Genomic DNA, 14,273 nt, shown 5'->3' with positions numbered 1-14,273 from the left:
TCCTCCTCCCCCCACTCCACCACACCCGTCCCCCCACCCCCCGTGCCGTATTCCCTACCAGCACTTCCTGTCTGTTTTAAGGTAAAATGGATGTGGTGGCTAGAGCAGCACAGCTTCAGCTTGGGGATTTCCCACTGCAGCAACTGCAGGAGCTGAAGAGCGAGCGAACCTCGGAGGAGAAGGATAAGGAAGGACCTGAGGCGGGGGAGACTGAGTGGGAGTGTTGAAAAGAGAGGAATTGCATCTTAATTAGTAGAAGGAAAAATCCTCAGTCTAATTAGAAACCCAAAGACCATAAAACTCTCCCCTGACAGTAAGTGACTGACAACAGGTTTCAACTTCCCTCCCGCTTCCCTTTTGGATACAAGGAGGCAGGAAAAATGAAAACACCACAAATCCTTCTATCCCCCTGTGTACTCTCTGACGTGCCACCCACAGTCACAGCAGCAGTTAGATGGACACATTTCAACCAGAGTACAGAAATAAGCCATCCTCCATCCCCTCTGAGGGGCTCTGACAGCATCCACAGCAGCTATTTTAGCTGGGTGCTGCACTGCCACCAGGACACTCTCCCCACACATGTGCCAGGTGCCTACCCTCCCCCAGACTTCCAGACTGATTTATTTTATATGGGAATGTAAACTACCAGGAAATATTAAAATTAGCGTCTTGATGAAAATTGCAAGCAGGTTCAGTACCTAGGCTAGCACATTTGCAAGGCTGTTTAGATCATTTACCTAAATGCCAATGCACCAAACACCTTTCATAGTACAGAAACCAATTCAACCTTCATCCACTGCAGCCCCCCACTCCCCAAACTGAGCTGGAGCCCTTTCTCTGCAGTTCCCACTGAAGGAGAAGCTGCAACAAATAGCTGTCCCCATTTGGTGCTTGCGCTCGACCTGACCAAGGAGACTTTCAACCTCCCCCATAGAAACGTCTCCATCCTAAATGCCACCCCTGAAGTCTCCTGTCCCCGCCTGTCCATATGGAAAAGGAGGATGAAAAGCTGCAGGCACTTACCTGGAGGGGTTCTGCCTGCAGCCACTTCCACCCGACTCCCCGGACACTGCCCAATTACAGCCTCTTCTTCCCTCTCCCTCCTTGACTTTCACTCCCCAGCAGCAGGCTTTCCGTGTGCTCTATTTAACTCCCTACAGCACTGGAATAAACGGCAGAGTTAAGCTGACAGCCACAGAGCCTTATCTGCCTGCTGGATAGCGCCAGTCGATCAGCTCCAAATCCCGTTGCCAAATGATCACGTCCTTGCTCTCAGCATCAGGGGCAGCCGCCTGCCATGCTCTGCCTTTCCCTCTTCCCCACCTTCACTCCATCTAACTTTGTCAGGGTTATAGATAGCTCTGTTCCTTGTGCTCTTGCCTTTTGGCTCTGTTTTGTAACACCCCATCTGTATCAGCTGGCTTCGTTCCAATTAGGGGGGCTAAGCAATTTTAAAAAAAACAACAATGAAACCAGCTTCCTTGGGTGCTCTGACACGGTTTCCCTCTGCAGTGTCCCCTCAGCCCAGGCCCCCACTCAGGCCATGCACTGGTGTCTCTGCCACCATGCTCTGTGCAATTCATCCAAGCTGTCCCCAAGAAATTATGGGGGCCAAGGGCAGGGCTGGCACACCCGGGCGTGTGGATGGGGACAGGGTCAGTGTCCACCCCCAGCTCCTGTTCTGGCAGGGCAAGTCCAGCTCTTGCACTCATTTCTGGTACCTCACGGGCGCCTCTTTCCCTCAGGCAGCACCAAGGCTCAAGCAGAGAGTGCAGGGTGGGAGGAGCAGCCATGTATAAATAAGCCTTTTCCCTATGTTTAGAATTTATTACAGTGCATAGTGATTAACACCTGTTCAGGCTTTAATGTCAGTCTCCTGCACTGCAACATGCACTGAGATGGAGGGGCCTTGATAAACCCAAGATTATTTTAAAGCATGTCACATATATGCCACACTCCCCACTCCATAGATAGCAGCCACCCTGTGTGCACTCATACACGTGTTTCCAAGACTTAAAAGCAGCTACCTTCATGTATAAATGCACAGTCACCAGCCTAGCTTACATTTACAAATGTGTGCACGGAGCTGGGCTTGCACATGTTCCAGGGACTCTTTTGTAACCCACATTTATTAACCTCCATGTCTTCCACAAAGCTGCCTGCTTCTCCAAGCACACCATATGCCCAGGTGGCAGAGCAGTAGCTTTGGAATACGTAGAGGTTCTTGGCTGCTGAAAAGTGAGGGTCAATGAAATTTATACCTTGAAGAAGTATGTTCATGGAGAAATTTTAATTCCAAAGATCCAGAGAAAAAAAAAACAGTTTCTCCTACGCATCTACTGCCCATAAGAACATTATACCCTTAGTGATTAATATTCCACAGTCAGGAGAGAGCAAGGAGGCAGAGAGGATTTTTAAGAGTTCTTTTTTAAAGGTTTCCTCTGACTTGTCTTGAATTCTGACTTAATTAGCAGTTTTCTTGTGGCCCAAGAGATGCCTTCTGCTGTGCAGAGCATCGGGCCAACTGCACAAGTGCTGCCAGTGCAGCACTGGGAATGTGTAATCTTGGGGCAAATAGCAGCCAGCACTCTGCCAGACCCAGGAATGCTCCCTGTATATCCCCATCTCAACAAGAGGGATGCCGTGCCATCTGTTCTGAGCTTGCCTGGCATTGTTTGGGTTTGGGGGCTCAAGGCTGGTCAGCACTGCTGGAGCTCTGAATGCTCTGAAGTTACCCAAGGGCTCCACAAACCAGGCATTTGTCTCTCTCATGGACTTTCTAGATGGTTCCTTCTCCCTAGAGCAACATGTCAGCTCAATGCCCTGTTATCCATGGGGCACAGTGGCCAGAGCTGTCTCCCGTGTGCTTGGAGTTGAATGTCTTTCCACATTCTTGAGAAAGCAGGGTTGCCTGTGGGGCTGGTGATGGCCTTTTCCTATTGCTGTTTCAAATAGGACAGCAAAAGACAACTTTTTTAGTTTCAGCTCAAAGCAACAAAATTAAATCATCCGTTTTTGGCCCATGGGCTCCAGTGGCCAAAAATACACCAAGCTGAAGTGCCACTTGGACATTTGGCCTGCTGTCAGACTCTAGAGGACTCTCTAATGAGGATTCCCCTAATTAGTTTGAACAGGGAACTGGGGGGTGCAGAGGGGATTGTAATGACTCCACAGCACTTGCCAGGGCCTAAAAACTACAGCAGGCACTATTCCTGCCTTGTGCCTGCTCATCTGTGCCCAGACACCAGTAATGTTTGCAGTATCACTCCAAAGCCCTAGCTTTAGTGGGGAGGGTCCCAAGGAGCATGCTAGAAGAGTGGGGAGGGTTTCAGTTTACTGTATCCATGTACTGGCTTAGTAACTGCCCAGTTCTGTGTCACCTTCTATGCAAAGCTTGCCATGTGCTCTATGAATGGCTCTTACCATGGCTGTCAGGTGGTGTTATTTTGTGTTAAATGACCCCCAGAAGTAAGGCTGAGGTAAGAGCCATTAGTGCTTCTGCATTTGGGTAGGTGGATAAATCTATCCCATTCTCCAGACAACAGCACTGAGGCTAGAGACACAGGGGACTGTGTCACTAGGATGAGACACTGTCAGGGACAGAGCCCAGCAACCTCTGTCTCTGATTATCTCTCCAAGTCCCTTGCACTAACCCTTGGATCATGGCTGAGGGATCAGACTCCGTTAACAGCTTGGCTTATGAGCACTGGCAGGGCTTGTGGGTGACCTATATTACAGCAGGGTAGGTAGCAGAGACTGCAACAGATGCCAGCAATAAATTATCAGAAAGTATGCACAGACTTTCATCCCTCCCCCACACTCTCCTTCATGGCAAAGTCCCTTTCCCCTTTCCAATGCTGAATTGCTTTAGCCTTTATCAGAAAAGCAGCAGCATGAGGGAGGGCATGGAGGACGCTTTAAGGAGATTATCTTCTTTCCTTCCCCTTTCCTTGTTGCTTTTAGGATTCATGTTTTATTGCTATCACCCAATAATGTGATGGACAGTGGTACTCCAGCATTTAGTGACTAACCCATGTTGTTCTGTGCATGTCCCTTCATCTGCCCTTGGTGGGGCAAGTGGCAGCAGAGACACATAATCTGTGTGGCCCGACCACCACACCACAAGTGGCTTTAGATGGCATGGAGACCTCACCCATTCAGGTCCCCCAATAGACCTGTTAGTTGTGCAAATTTTCGATCCCAAGAGGTGACATTGTCTCAGTGGCAACCCTTCTTTGTTGTCTCTTTGGAATGCAAAAACACTCAGAGGTGGCAGAGAAGCTCAGCAATGCTGTAGAAACATCCAGTGTGTGGCTCTACTCCAGTGAGCTTCCAAGCTGAGGAGCTGGGGGCTTTATTTGCAGCACTTGCTGATGTATTAACACACGTGTTCAAGATTCATTAGTGTTGTGCTGTCACAATCACTGGAAAGCACATTTTAAATTCATACAAGAAACCCAGCTGCAGAAGAAATAGTGCCCTCTGACTTGCAGTGATCAATCACAGCTAAGCAAAACACCTCATCCAGAAAGCTGTAAAGCAAGCAGAAAAAGTCTAAAACCCGCTTGGTCTTGTAAAGGACTCTGCCACATTCCTGGCCTGATGTGAATAGAAACCTCACCCTTTGTGATATGAAAAGGTCAAAAAGCTTCTGATTTTTGGATTGGCAATGTAGGCACCTCTGAAATGCAAATGTGTTGATGGTAAAAAATGTTTTCTCTCCAGGACCCTCCTGAAAGACCCTCAAGAAAGATCAACTTTATCCCTATTTTATGGAAGGGTAAACTATGATGCAGGTAAAACTGGCTGCTGACTTTGGCTGGCTGAAATTTCAGCTGCCTTGCTTTTGATACTTCATCATTAGTCCACATCAGTTCCCCACTCACTCAGGATTTTCAAATCTGTCAAGTGCAGCGTTTGCACTTGGGGTTGTAGATGCTGTCCTCTCCTGCAGAGAGTATTTGTAGGCCTTATCAAAGTTACACAGAATAAAAGATTTTTGGCCAGGTTTTCCCAAAGTTTCCTGACAGGCCTGTGGCAAAAACAGGAGAGAAGCCAGTTTTCTTGATTCTTCATTCCATACCTTAAGCAGAAAACACTATTTGCATCCCAAGCCTCCCTGACCAATGCACAATAATGAGACTGGAAGTTCTAGAGGAACTGCAAATACCAAGGGCATAAAGCCTCAGCAAATCCTCTGAGAAATACAGAGCATAGGAAGGGGAGACAGGGAGGGTAGCACTTCTGGGAAAGACCCAGATTGCTGTGGAGATGTGGAATTCCTTGGGAAGCTGTGGAAGCAGGTGGAGAGAGCGGGATATCCAACCAGGAGTGACAGGAAAGTCCCAGCACAGTGAAAGTGTGGCATATGGAGGAGGCCCAGAGCAGCAGCAGGAGGAGAGCTGAGGGGGCAGTTGACAGGAAGAAATCCAGCCATGTGTGTGCCAGCATCTTCTCCAAGTATTACGGAATGCGACAGACCACGTGCATGTTTCCTGCCTGCAGAGCGGAGGCAGCTGAGAAGGGAAGCAGGTGAGGGCGTGGGAGAGGGGCTCAGAGGAGGGACACGTGAGCTGACTACCCAGTTTCCTCCTCTTTTTCTTGCCACGGGGTGATGTTTTTGTTCTTCTCGCACTGTTGGCAAAAATTGGTAACCAAGCGAGATGTGGAGGGGGGTTCTACATGAAGGTTGAGATAACATTTTCTGATCCAGCCAGGAACAGTTGGCTGTGGGTGGTGGCTTGTCACCAGCCCTGCCAGTTCTAATCCAGATCCCAGTTTTTCTCATTCTCTCAGCTGTGGAGTGAAGAGCCTTCCCTACAACTTTAATTTCCTGCAGGGGTTAATCCCATGGTAAGTGGTAGCTCAGGCCCTTAATCCTTTCGCTCAGTCCCTGGACAGAAGGACTGCAGCCACTCCTGCCCTGGCTGGTCTGAGGGAGGCACCCTTCTGCTCCCAGTTCCTCCTCTACACCCCACGAGCATCCTCCAGCTCACTGGCATTTAAAATGCTGCTCCTTGCTTCCTGGCAAGCCTACCCTGGGGGTGTGGGTGGGTGGTACAACCAGGAAAAGGTTGCAGGCAGAGAAGACAGCGTGGTGGGAGAATCCTGGTTCTGTGGTCCTCATTCCCATCACTACTGTGCTCACAGGTATTTTCTGCACTTCTTGGCTGGATGGTGCTCTGAATCCCAAAGTATTCTCTTACTTGTTTTTATTTGAGTGGTGTTCATGAAGGAAGGTGTGTATGGGCCCACATTTGTGAAGGATTTCTGAGGGGTCAAAAATTTTTACATGGCCCAGTACCTTCCCTGTGTCTCTTACTTAGAGTCAAAGGATGCAGCAGATCTTTAAGAGGGAAGGTGCCAGCCTGCCTGAGATAAGAGATACATTTACACTAACAGAGTAGTAGATGGAGGTGCATCAGTTTAGCAGCAAGATAGGAAAATGTAAGTTTTTAATCAATATAAGTTCTGTCCCTGGAGCACTAGGCCAGGTTTCTGTTGAACAGCATGACCAGACTGCCAAATCAAAGGGCTTCCAGATCGATATCAAGAGACCCATGTTACATCTTATGGGGATCAAGGCATTTCAGCCATCACCTTTTTTTTCCTTCCTTGTGGTTTCTCATCTGAAAATGAGGCAAGGTTTTGCAAGCCTGGGTGAGCCCTTGTACACAAGATGCCCTACACTTGCTTATTTCCCATCATTGATTTCTGCATTAGTTCAAAAACTGGTTTTGCTTTTTTCATTGCCTGCATTTTGAAGTACACTGGGCCCTTGAGCTCACTGGCCTTCCTTATGCTTGACTCTTGTTTCTCTTTCTTCTGGTGGAGAAGCCAGCGTGGTGAAGAACTGCTGCCACCAAGGCTGCTCCCCCTTTTCCTCCCCTTTTTGGCTGTGCTTCCTTGGGTGCCAGGCTCCCAAAATGAGCTGCAAGGGTAGTGGCTTGTCACTTTGGCAGCTGGAGCAGGAGGAGAGAGACAACATAGAAAACACTGGAAAAATGGAAGAACTTAACTAAGGTGTCACGAGGCTGTGCCCTGGGCATGTCCAGAGGGGCAGGGACCATCCGTGCCTGCACAGTGGTGGGGCAGAGCACAAGATACTGGCAGTAAAAATCCTCTCAGCTCTTATCATGGGGGGATCAGCAACCCAGCATGCACAAAGCTCCTGGCAAACTTCCTGAGGAAAGTCTGATTCTCATCATTCCCACACAATGCATTTGTACTGGACTCTGAAGGAGACCTTTTTCTGCCTTAGTGAGTTGCAGAGGGATCTGTCTCACTTGGTTGCCACTGTGGCACAAGGTTGTTGGTGCTACCTGTAAGAGCCTGGAGCTCTTCTGCTGCCCCATTGCCTCCCATCAGTGTCCAAGAGGGGCAACCCTGCAAAGTCCACACAAACTGCACGGGATCTGGGCTGCTGCCTTCAGCTCCAGGGGTGCCTGCAGATCCCTGGGACACATTTATACTTTTTACAAGCTGGGAACATTGCCCATAGCTCAGCAAGATGTGGTGACAGCTCTCACAACCCAGAGCTCCAGCCAGGATCTTTGGATGCATCTGGGTTAGCACACAGATCACAGCCTCATACTGCAGAGCTTGCCGAGGCTGAGGAAGGTCTGCAAATTTGATGTGACTTCAGTTTTCTACAGGGCTTGCAGACACAAAAGAGATACCTTTATGGCTAAGTTGACATCCCATCAAAATCACTAGAAGTAGTGTGGAGAGCACCTTCAGCCCCTTTTCCCCCACACAGGTTCCTCACAGCAAAGTCACTTTGGGCAGGGAGTCTCACCAGGAGGGGAAAAGCAGCCCAAGAAATGAGTGCCAAGCAAGTTGCCTTTAACAGCTCACCTCTAGACTCAGGGTGAGGTCCTGGTTTTTTATCTCTTGTGTGAGAGCATGGTTCTTGGGGAATGAATCTCCCCAGCCTCCTTGAAGTGAGGAGGAGTATGGTAGCAGGGCATGTCTTCCAAGAGAAACTTCCAGGTTTTTCTTGCAGTCAGTCAAGAGGTTCTGACTTGCGTGGCTTTGCTGTAAATTTAAGTCTCAGTCCTTCCTGTGATGGGTGTGGGGCATTTATGCAGGGCATAAATAATAGACAGTCTCTTGTATTCCCATTCATTAAAATATAATGAGGAAATGGTTATTTTCATTAAGAGAAGAAAAAAAATTCAATATGGTAAAATAGGTTTTCAAAGCCAAGGAGTTAAATGTGAGTTTATACTTGCCCAACCTTCATTCAATGCCAAGGAGTTAAATGTGAGTTTATACTTGCCCAACCTTCATTCATGGATGCAGCACAGCATTGCCTTTGCTCACCAACCAAGTTCTATTTCTTTTTTTCACAGGACCCTCTCCCACACTCAGTGTAAAGGACACATGATACTCAAACTAACAATGAGGATGTTGTAATAAATAAGGCTGGTTTTATATGGTCAGAATTAAATATTAAACCACAGTTTTGGCAGGAGGCCACAGTCTGTACATTCCTAATTTTGCGGGTGCCCAACACGAGACCCTAGGGGCCATTTTGCAGAACTGCTGAACACTCACAGCTGTTTTCCAAAATGCTGGCAGCTTAGCCAGCAAACTGGTACAATCTGAAGGAGTCAATAGCACTGAGAGCCAAGAGGTCCCAGGCCCTTGTCCTGCACCTGCTGCTCCTTCCCTGTGTGGCTAAAAGGTGAAGTCTCTTTTCCCATCAAAAGCCAGGAGAATGACCATTCTCTCTTGCCTCCTCAGGAGCAGAAATTCTCTATCATCAGCTACAAGGCAACTGTAGCTACTAACATCTTCAGAGCAGCGCAAGACAATGAATAGTGATGTATTGCCTGCAGGGCTTGCTTGGCAGGAAGTAAACAAATGAAAAAGACGCACATTTCGCAGTACCAAAAAAAAAAAAAAAAAGAAAAAAAAAAAAGAAAAAATAAAGGACCCCTGCTTCACTTCTTGAGTGCCATGTAGCCAAGTACCCTGAATGAAGCAGCCCATGAAAATACAGTGTGTGATCCTACCAGTCAGGACTGTAACCCAGTGCAGTGGCACACTGCCTCCAGTACCGGTATTTCCTAACTTTCAACTCCTTGCTTTTGCAATATGAATAATATATTTCACAAAATCCAATCCCTCACAGATGAAGTAACTTTTCCTTCCATCTCTTGCGTCCAGAATTGAACTAGTTTGTGGAAAAAAAATGCACATCTTCTTGCTGTTATCATCCCCTCAATCACAGAAAGCTTTTTTGTGAGCCAGCATTTTGGTAAAGCCACAGCAGGAATAGGGTATGTGTGGCAAGGTATTTCCCTGCAGCAGGAGAAACATCCCAGAACTCCCACTCTTGCTTCTTTCCAGGGAGAACTGAGTGTGTGTCATGGTGTAGCACGCTGAGGCATTACCCAGCTGGCCAGAGCATCCCAGTATGGTCATCTGAGCCATGGTTTGAGCCACCCAGGACTGGGACAGTTGTCAAGCAGTGTAAGCAGCTGCTTGTAACCAAACATGGCAAGTGAAGGAAACTGCCTGCTCTGTCTTTTGACTCAGCAACAGGCAAGAGTCACCAAAGAACTACCCAGAAATGCCCTCCCACAGGCTTGAACCTCTCCCCATCCTGTTCCAGCCTCTGTTGCTCCCTGAATGCTTCTGTCCAGGTATCCTTGTGGCCCCGTGCTGACCCTCCCAGCCCTACTGACACACAGCTCTGCCTTCATCAGGCTTCTGTGGTGCAGAAAAGCCTAGAAAATCCTTTCTGCATCAGGCTTAAAAAACAAGCCAGAGCAAGGGCAGGAAGCTGGAGTGACTCTTAAAGATGTCTGAGCTGAGAGTGCACCTTGCTAGCATGTGACATTCACTTTGCTGGAGGAAAGGGTAAAGCTATGATCTGGTATAAAAATTACATAAGAAGGCTTCCTGCCTTTCTCTTTGCAAACAGCCCCTTTGCTCAGGATTTACCATAATTCCTCCAAGTGGACAGGATGCACTAACAGAGGCAGCACTGATGCCTGACAGGGAGACAACTCCCGCAAGCCTTTCGCTCATGTGGAATAATTCCCTTGCAAATGTTGTTTGCCCACAGCAGTTAGAGGAAAATCCACCCCCACCCCCCCAACAGATCTGAGCCACAAAGCTCAGAAGAAAAATGGTCTGCAGTTCTAGAAAGGCTCCCTTCTCCTCACTGCTAGGAAGGTCCCCTGCTTTGGGACGAGTCGCTCTCCGTGTTTAAGGGTTCCCCTGTCTTTTAAGGGTTTACTTCTCCTGCAATAGCAGCAGCTCCAGTCTGTCCCCAAATGAGATCTTAATTTCTCTCTCCAGCCTTGAGTGGCAGGTCAGACCCTCGCAGCAGAGCAGCGCTGTATCCTGGCCGCTGCCTTTCCCATCAGGGCTGTGCTGGATCTGGCACATTCAGGTTACCTGACAGTCCACGTGGTGGGCCTGGGGCCCAGCTTGGTCATGACCTGGTTGGAGCAACAGCTCCAAACACCCTCTCTCCCCAAATCAGGAGAGCCCCAGTTTAATGTATCACTCTTAATTAGCAGGAGATGCAGGGACAGTAATGAACTGGTCAGGCAGAGGGAGGAGGAGGGGGCAGAATGCCCTGTGTGGGATGTCTGTGTGTGTGCACGTGTCTGTGCATGCGTATGTAGGCACACACGCACAGACACAGACAGGCTAACACATATATATGCTCCTGTCCACAGTGTGCTTCACCTTGGCTCATTTGGGACCTCATTCTCACTCTTTCCTCCCAGTCAGGGCTGGAAGAGGCTGTGAAGCTTCTCTGTGCTGTGGTTCACCCACCCCCCTCCATGCTGTGCCTTCCATCCAAAAGTTCAGAAATCACAGGCTCAGCCTGCAGAGATGCTGAAAGCAACTCAGGACTTATTTTTGGCTCTACTTGTGATTTGGCATCCTTCACTTCATGTCCTGTGGTCATGTCCGTGAGCACACACCCCCACACACTTATACACATACACCCCCCCGTTCCTAAAGCTGTGCTCTGAGTACTGAACCTCTTTGATTTTGGTCCGTACTTCTCCATTTTGGGTTGTTCTTACTGAGACAGCTGAGTCCAAAATGATAGCCAGCAAAGCCATCAAAGTCAGGAGAGTGGCACCTCTCATGCTGATCCCTCTGAGAGCCCCGGGGAGCAGACAAAACTCAGGGCTCGCCAGGAGCTGCCCGTACGTGGTGACCCCAGCACCGAGTTCTCAGCCTCAAAGCTGCACCGGAGCCGCCTGTGGTGCAAGCAAAGCTGCCGGTGATGTTCTCAGCTGGGAGAAGTTGCTCCCGGCTGCCTGCGCTGAAACTGGACTGGAAGCATTAGGAACAAGCTCTGCAGCAGGTTTGCCGTTCTGCTGGATGGGAGAAATGCTGCCCGTCAGTCTCGCACAAGGGAGCCTTTGCGCGGAGCTGCCTGGCACGCAGCGCTGCCCTGCCTGTCGCCCCCCTCCCCGGGGAAGCCGCTTCCTGGGGGCAGCTCCACTCGCCTCGCTTAGCCGGGGATGGGGGAAAAACACAAAAGGGAAACGTCTTTACTTACCTCTCTCAGGCTGGAATGGACCCTCCTGTGAGAATGGCAGCTCTCCCAGCTCTCTGAAACCGGTACAATCCCAAAGCAAATCCAGCAGAAAGTGCCTCTGTTCTGGACCCTAGCTGGCAAGAGCCCTCCCTAGCCAGCCGCTTGCCTCGCGTGGAGGGCAGGGGAGCCGCACAGCGAGATGACAGCGTGGGAAAGGGACTGTAATCCTCCGTAAATAATAAATAGGGGGAGAGAGAAAGAGAGAGAGAGGCGGGAGAGGGAGCGACTGTGCGCGGTGAAGTGACAGCTGGGGGTACATCTGCGATGGCAGCAGCACACGCACAGGAACGCGCACAGACAGTGCAGAGGAGTCACCCCGCCAGGCAGGCAGGATCTGCTCCCAAACACCCAGAGGAAGGAGCTCGGGAGGTTTTCATTCCTCTCAGTGCATCCTGGAGAAAGGGCACTTGCTGTCAGTCCCTCTCTCTCCCTCATCCCGCCCTTGCTGCCATCCCTCTCCGGGTGCCAGGAGCCGAGGGGCTCGAGGAGGGGTGAGGAGATGCCAGAGCGGGAGGAGCTCCCCACAGCCCCTGAGGAGGTAGATTGGTCAGGCACAGGTTACAAGAGAAAACACCGAGCTGAACAGTTCCTCCCCTCCCTCCATCTCTCCCCTGCTACGGCTGATGACAATAAACTCAGAGAGACAGGCGTCAGGATGAGAGGGGACGAGCCCTGGCTTTTGTGTAGGAGCGAGGCAAGCGGCTGCAGCGATGGGGACACAGCAGGGGACAACCCGGTGGGCTTGGGAGAAAGGCACCCCCTTCCCACCAGTGCTCCAGAGACGGTGGTGGGGAGGCAGTGCATCCAAGAGGGAGACAACCGAGAGGTGCCCGTGGTGGGCAGCACAGCCCTGTGTCTGTTTCCTTAGGGATTCAGGGAAAACTTGAGGGATGCTGGTTGGGGGTAGTTGGGATGAGGGGAATGGGTGAAAGATCCACAGTTTGTTCCTCTGAATTTTGGGTGCAGCAGAGAGTGTGTTCAGCCATAGGTGCATGCGTCAGGTGCTGTGACATCCATCAGTGACAGGCATTCCCTGCCCTCCCTGACATCTCCTGCTGGTACTGGGATGCAGTAAGCAGCCAAATCCAGCCCACTACCACCATTGGGATTTCCTCTGTGCTCTCCCATGGGCTGCTGTAGCCTTCTCCCTCAAAATCAGCCCCCTGTCTTGCCTTCCTCCATCTTGATGAGGACCTCAGTAGCTCACATTAGCAAGAATTACTGTTTTGTGGATCTATTTAAACTGTCCCTTCTATCAGGTCCAGTATCATAAACAGGCTGATTTGGGCTTTTTGTTCATTTTAATGTTAATGTCTGGAAGTTATCTTTTGAAGTGAAATTTTTAGAGGACTCAAAATGAAATTTCAAGTTACTAACTCAAGAGGAAAAATAAGAATATTTCAGAAATAGGGACTAGAAAATGCAAATGGATGGTACAGGCATGGCTGTTCTGCTGTTCTGGTACCTTCCAGTTGAATCACAGGTTTTATGTAACCATTGGACCAGCTACCATGAAAACAGGTTGTGAATGGCAAGATAAACCTTGGTAAGCACTCTGCAGGATGCAATCTTGACACTTTGTTATGCCTTTTTATTGTGCAGCAGGCCCAAGAATTAAGTCTTGGGGAGAGCTCCTTATGTGAACAACATATGGATAATCAAAGACAGAAGCCAGAGACTGCAGACAGAAAGAGGGGCAGGCAAAGGATGAGCTAATGAAGCAGGCATGCTCAGCAGAGGGAGGAACAGGTGGAGGGGAAGGCTCTTCTCTCCATGCTGAACAGCAGTGCACAGCTCCAGGGAAGCCCACTGCAGCCATGGCTTTGCAGGCAGGGTGGGCAGTGGCAAGTGGTGCACAGCTCTGGGTACCATGTTAACACAGTGATGCCTACCTTTGCCAGGTGCTCAGCACCACTTCTCCTCCTGCTTTATTGCATTGCTGGGCTGCTGCAGTGGCACAAGTTGCTTGCATATGAGTAGGAATAAAACTGTTAGCCATGGTCTCTCTGGGGACTCTGCAGCGGCCACTCATCATTTCATGGACTTCAGATCTTCCTGCTGATGCAGTGTACCCTTTGCCACCAGGGCAAAAAGGCTCATTAACAATCAGTTGTTCTTTGGAACAAGCGCAGACGAGTTTATTCCAGTTTTTTCCCTCTCACTTGAGCTATAGCATCATCCTTATCTCAGATTGGATCACTGCTTTCCTCCTTTCTCCTTGACCTCACCAACAGTGTGAAGACACACAGATGACTATTTGTTACTAGCACTGGGGGGATCAATTGTGTTCTGCTTCTCCTCAGCTCCCATGTCTTACTCAGGTCACCCAAATGTGTGAAAGTTTCTCACAGTTCTTGCCAGTAGCTGCCACTTTCTGTCCCTGCCACTGGCCACCAGTCTGACCCCCCAGGTTTTCTTCTCCATCATGTTGCAGGCAGCTCTGTCCAGGCTGGGTATGTGCTCCTTGTGCCTCCTGGGCAGAAGCAAGGATTTACAACCAGGGACTAAAACCTCTCTGAAGAACAATTTGAGGCCAAGTGTTCCCAGTGGCAAAAACATGAGCCACTGAGTAAGTCTGCATTGCAAGGTTAGTTACGTAGGTATCGACTCCTCTTCAAGTCTCATGAAAACTGTATGTCCTGGCTAATACTCAGTCCCATTGATGTGATCTGCTGTGATAAGGGGAAGGACT

General features: G+C 49.5%; 1 protein-coding gene across 1 annotated transcript in view; it reads left to right on the top strand.

The window, feature by feature from the left end:
- Positions 1-14,273, top strand: part of CACNA2D4 (calcium voltage-gated channel auxiliary subunit alpha2delta 4) — a 122,347-nt gene that overhangs the window by 82,471 nt on the left and 25,603 nt on the right. The gene's annotated exons all lie outside the window — the stretch shown is intronic.

Source organism: Pyrgilauda ruficollis, unplaced genomic scaffold (assembly GCF_017590135.1).
Source record: "Pyrgilauda ruficollis isolate IOZ18807 unplaced genomic scaffold, ASM1759013v1 scaffold66, whole genome shotgun sequence".
Lineage (NCBI taxonomy): Eukaryota > Metazoa > Chordata > Aves > Passeriformes > Passeridae > Pyrgilauda > Pyrgilauda ruficollis.
Note: the sequence above shows the minus strand (reverse complement) of the source record. Positions and strands in the feature narration are given on the sequence as shown.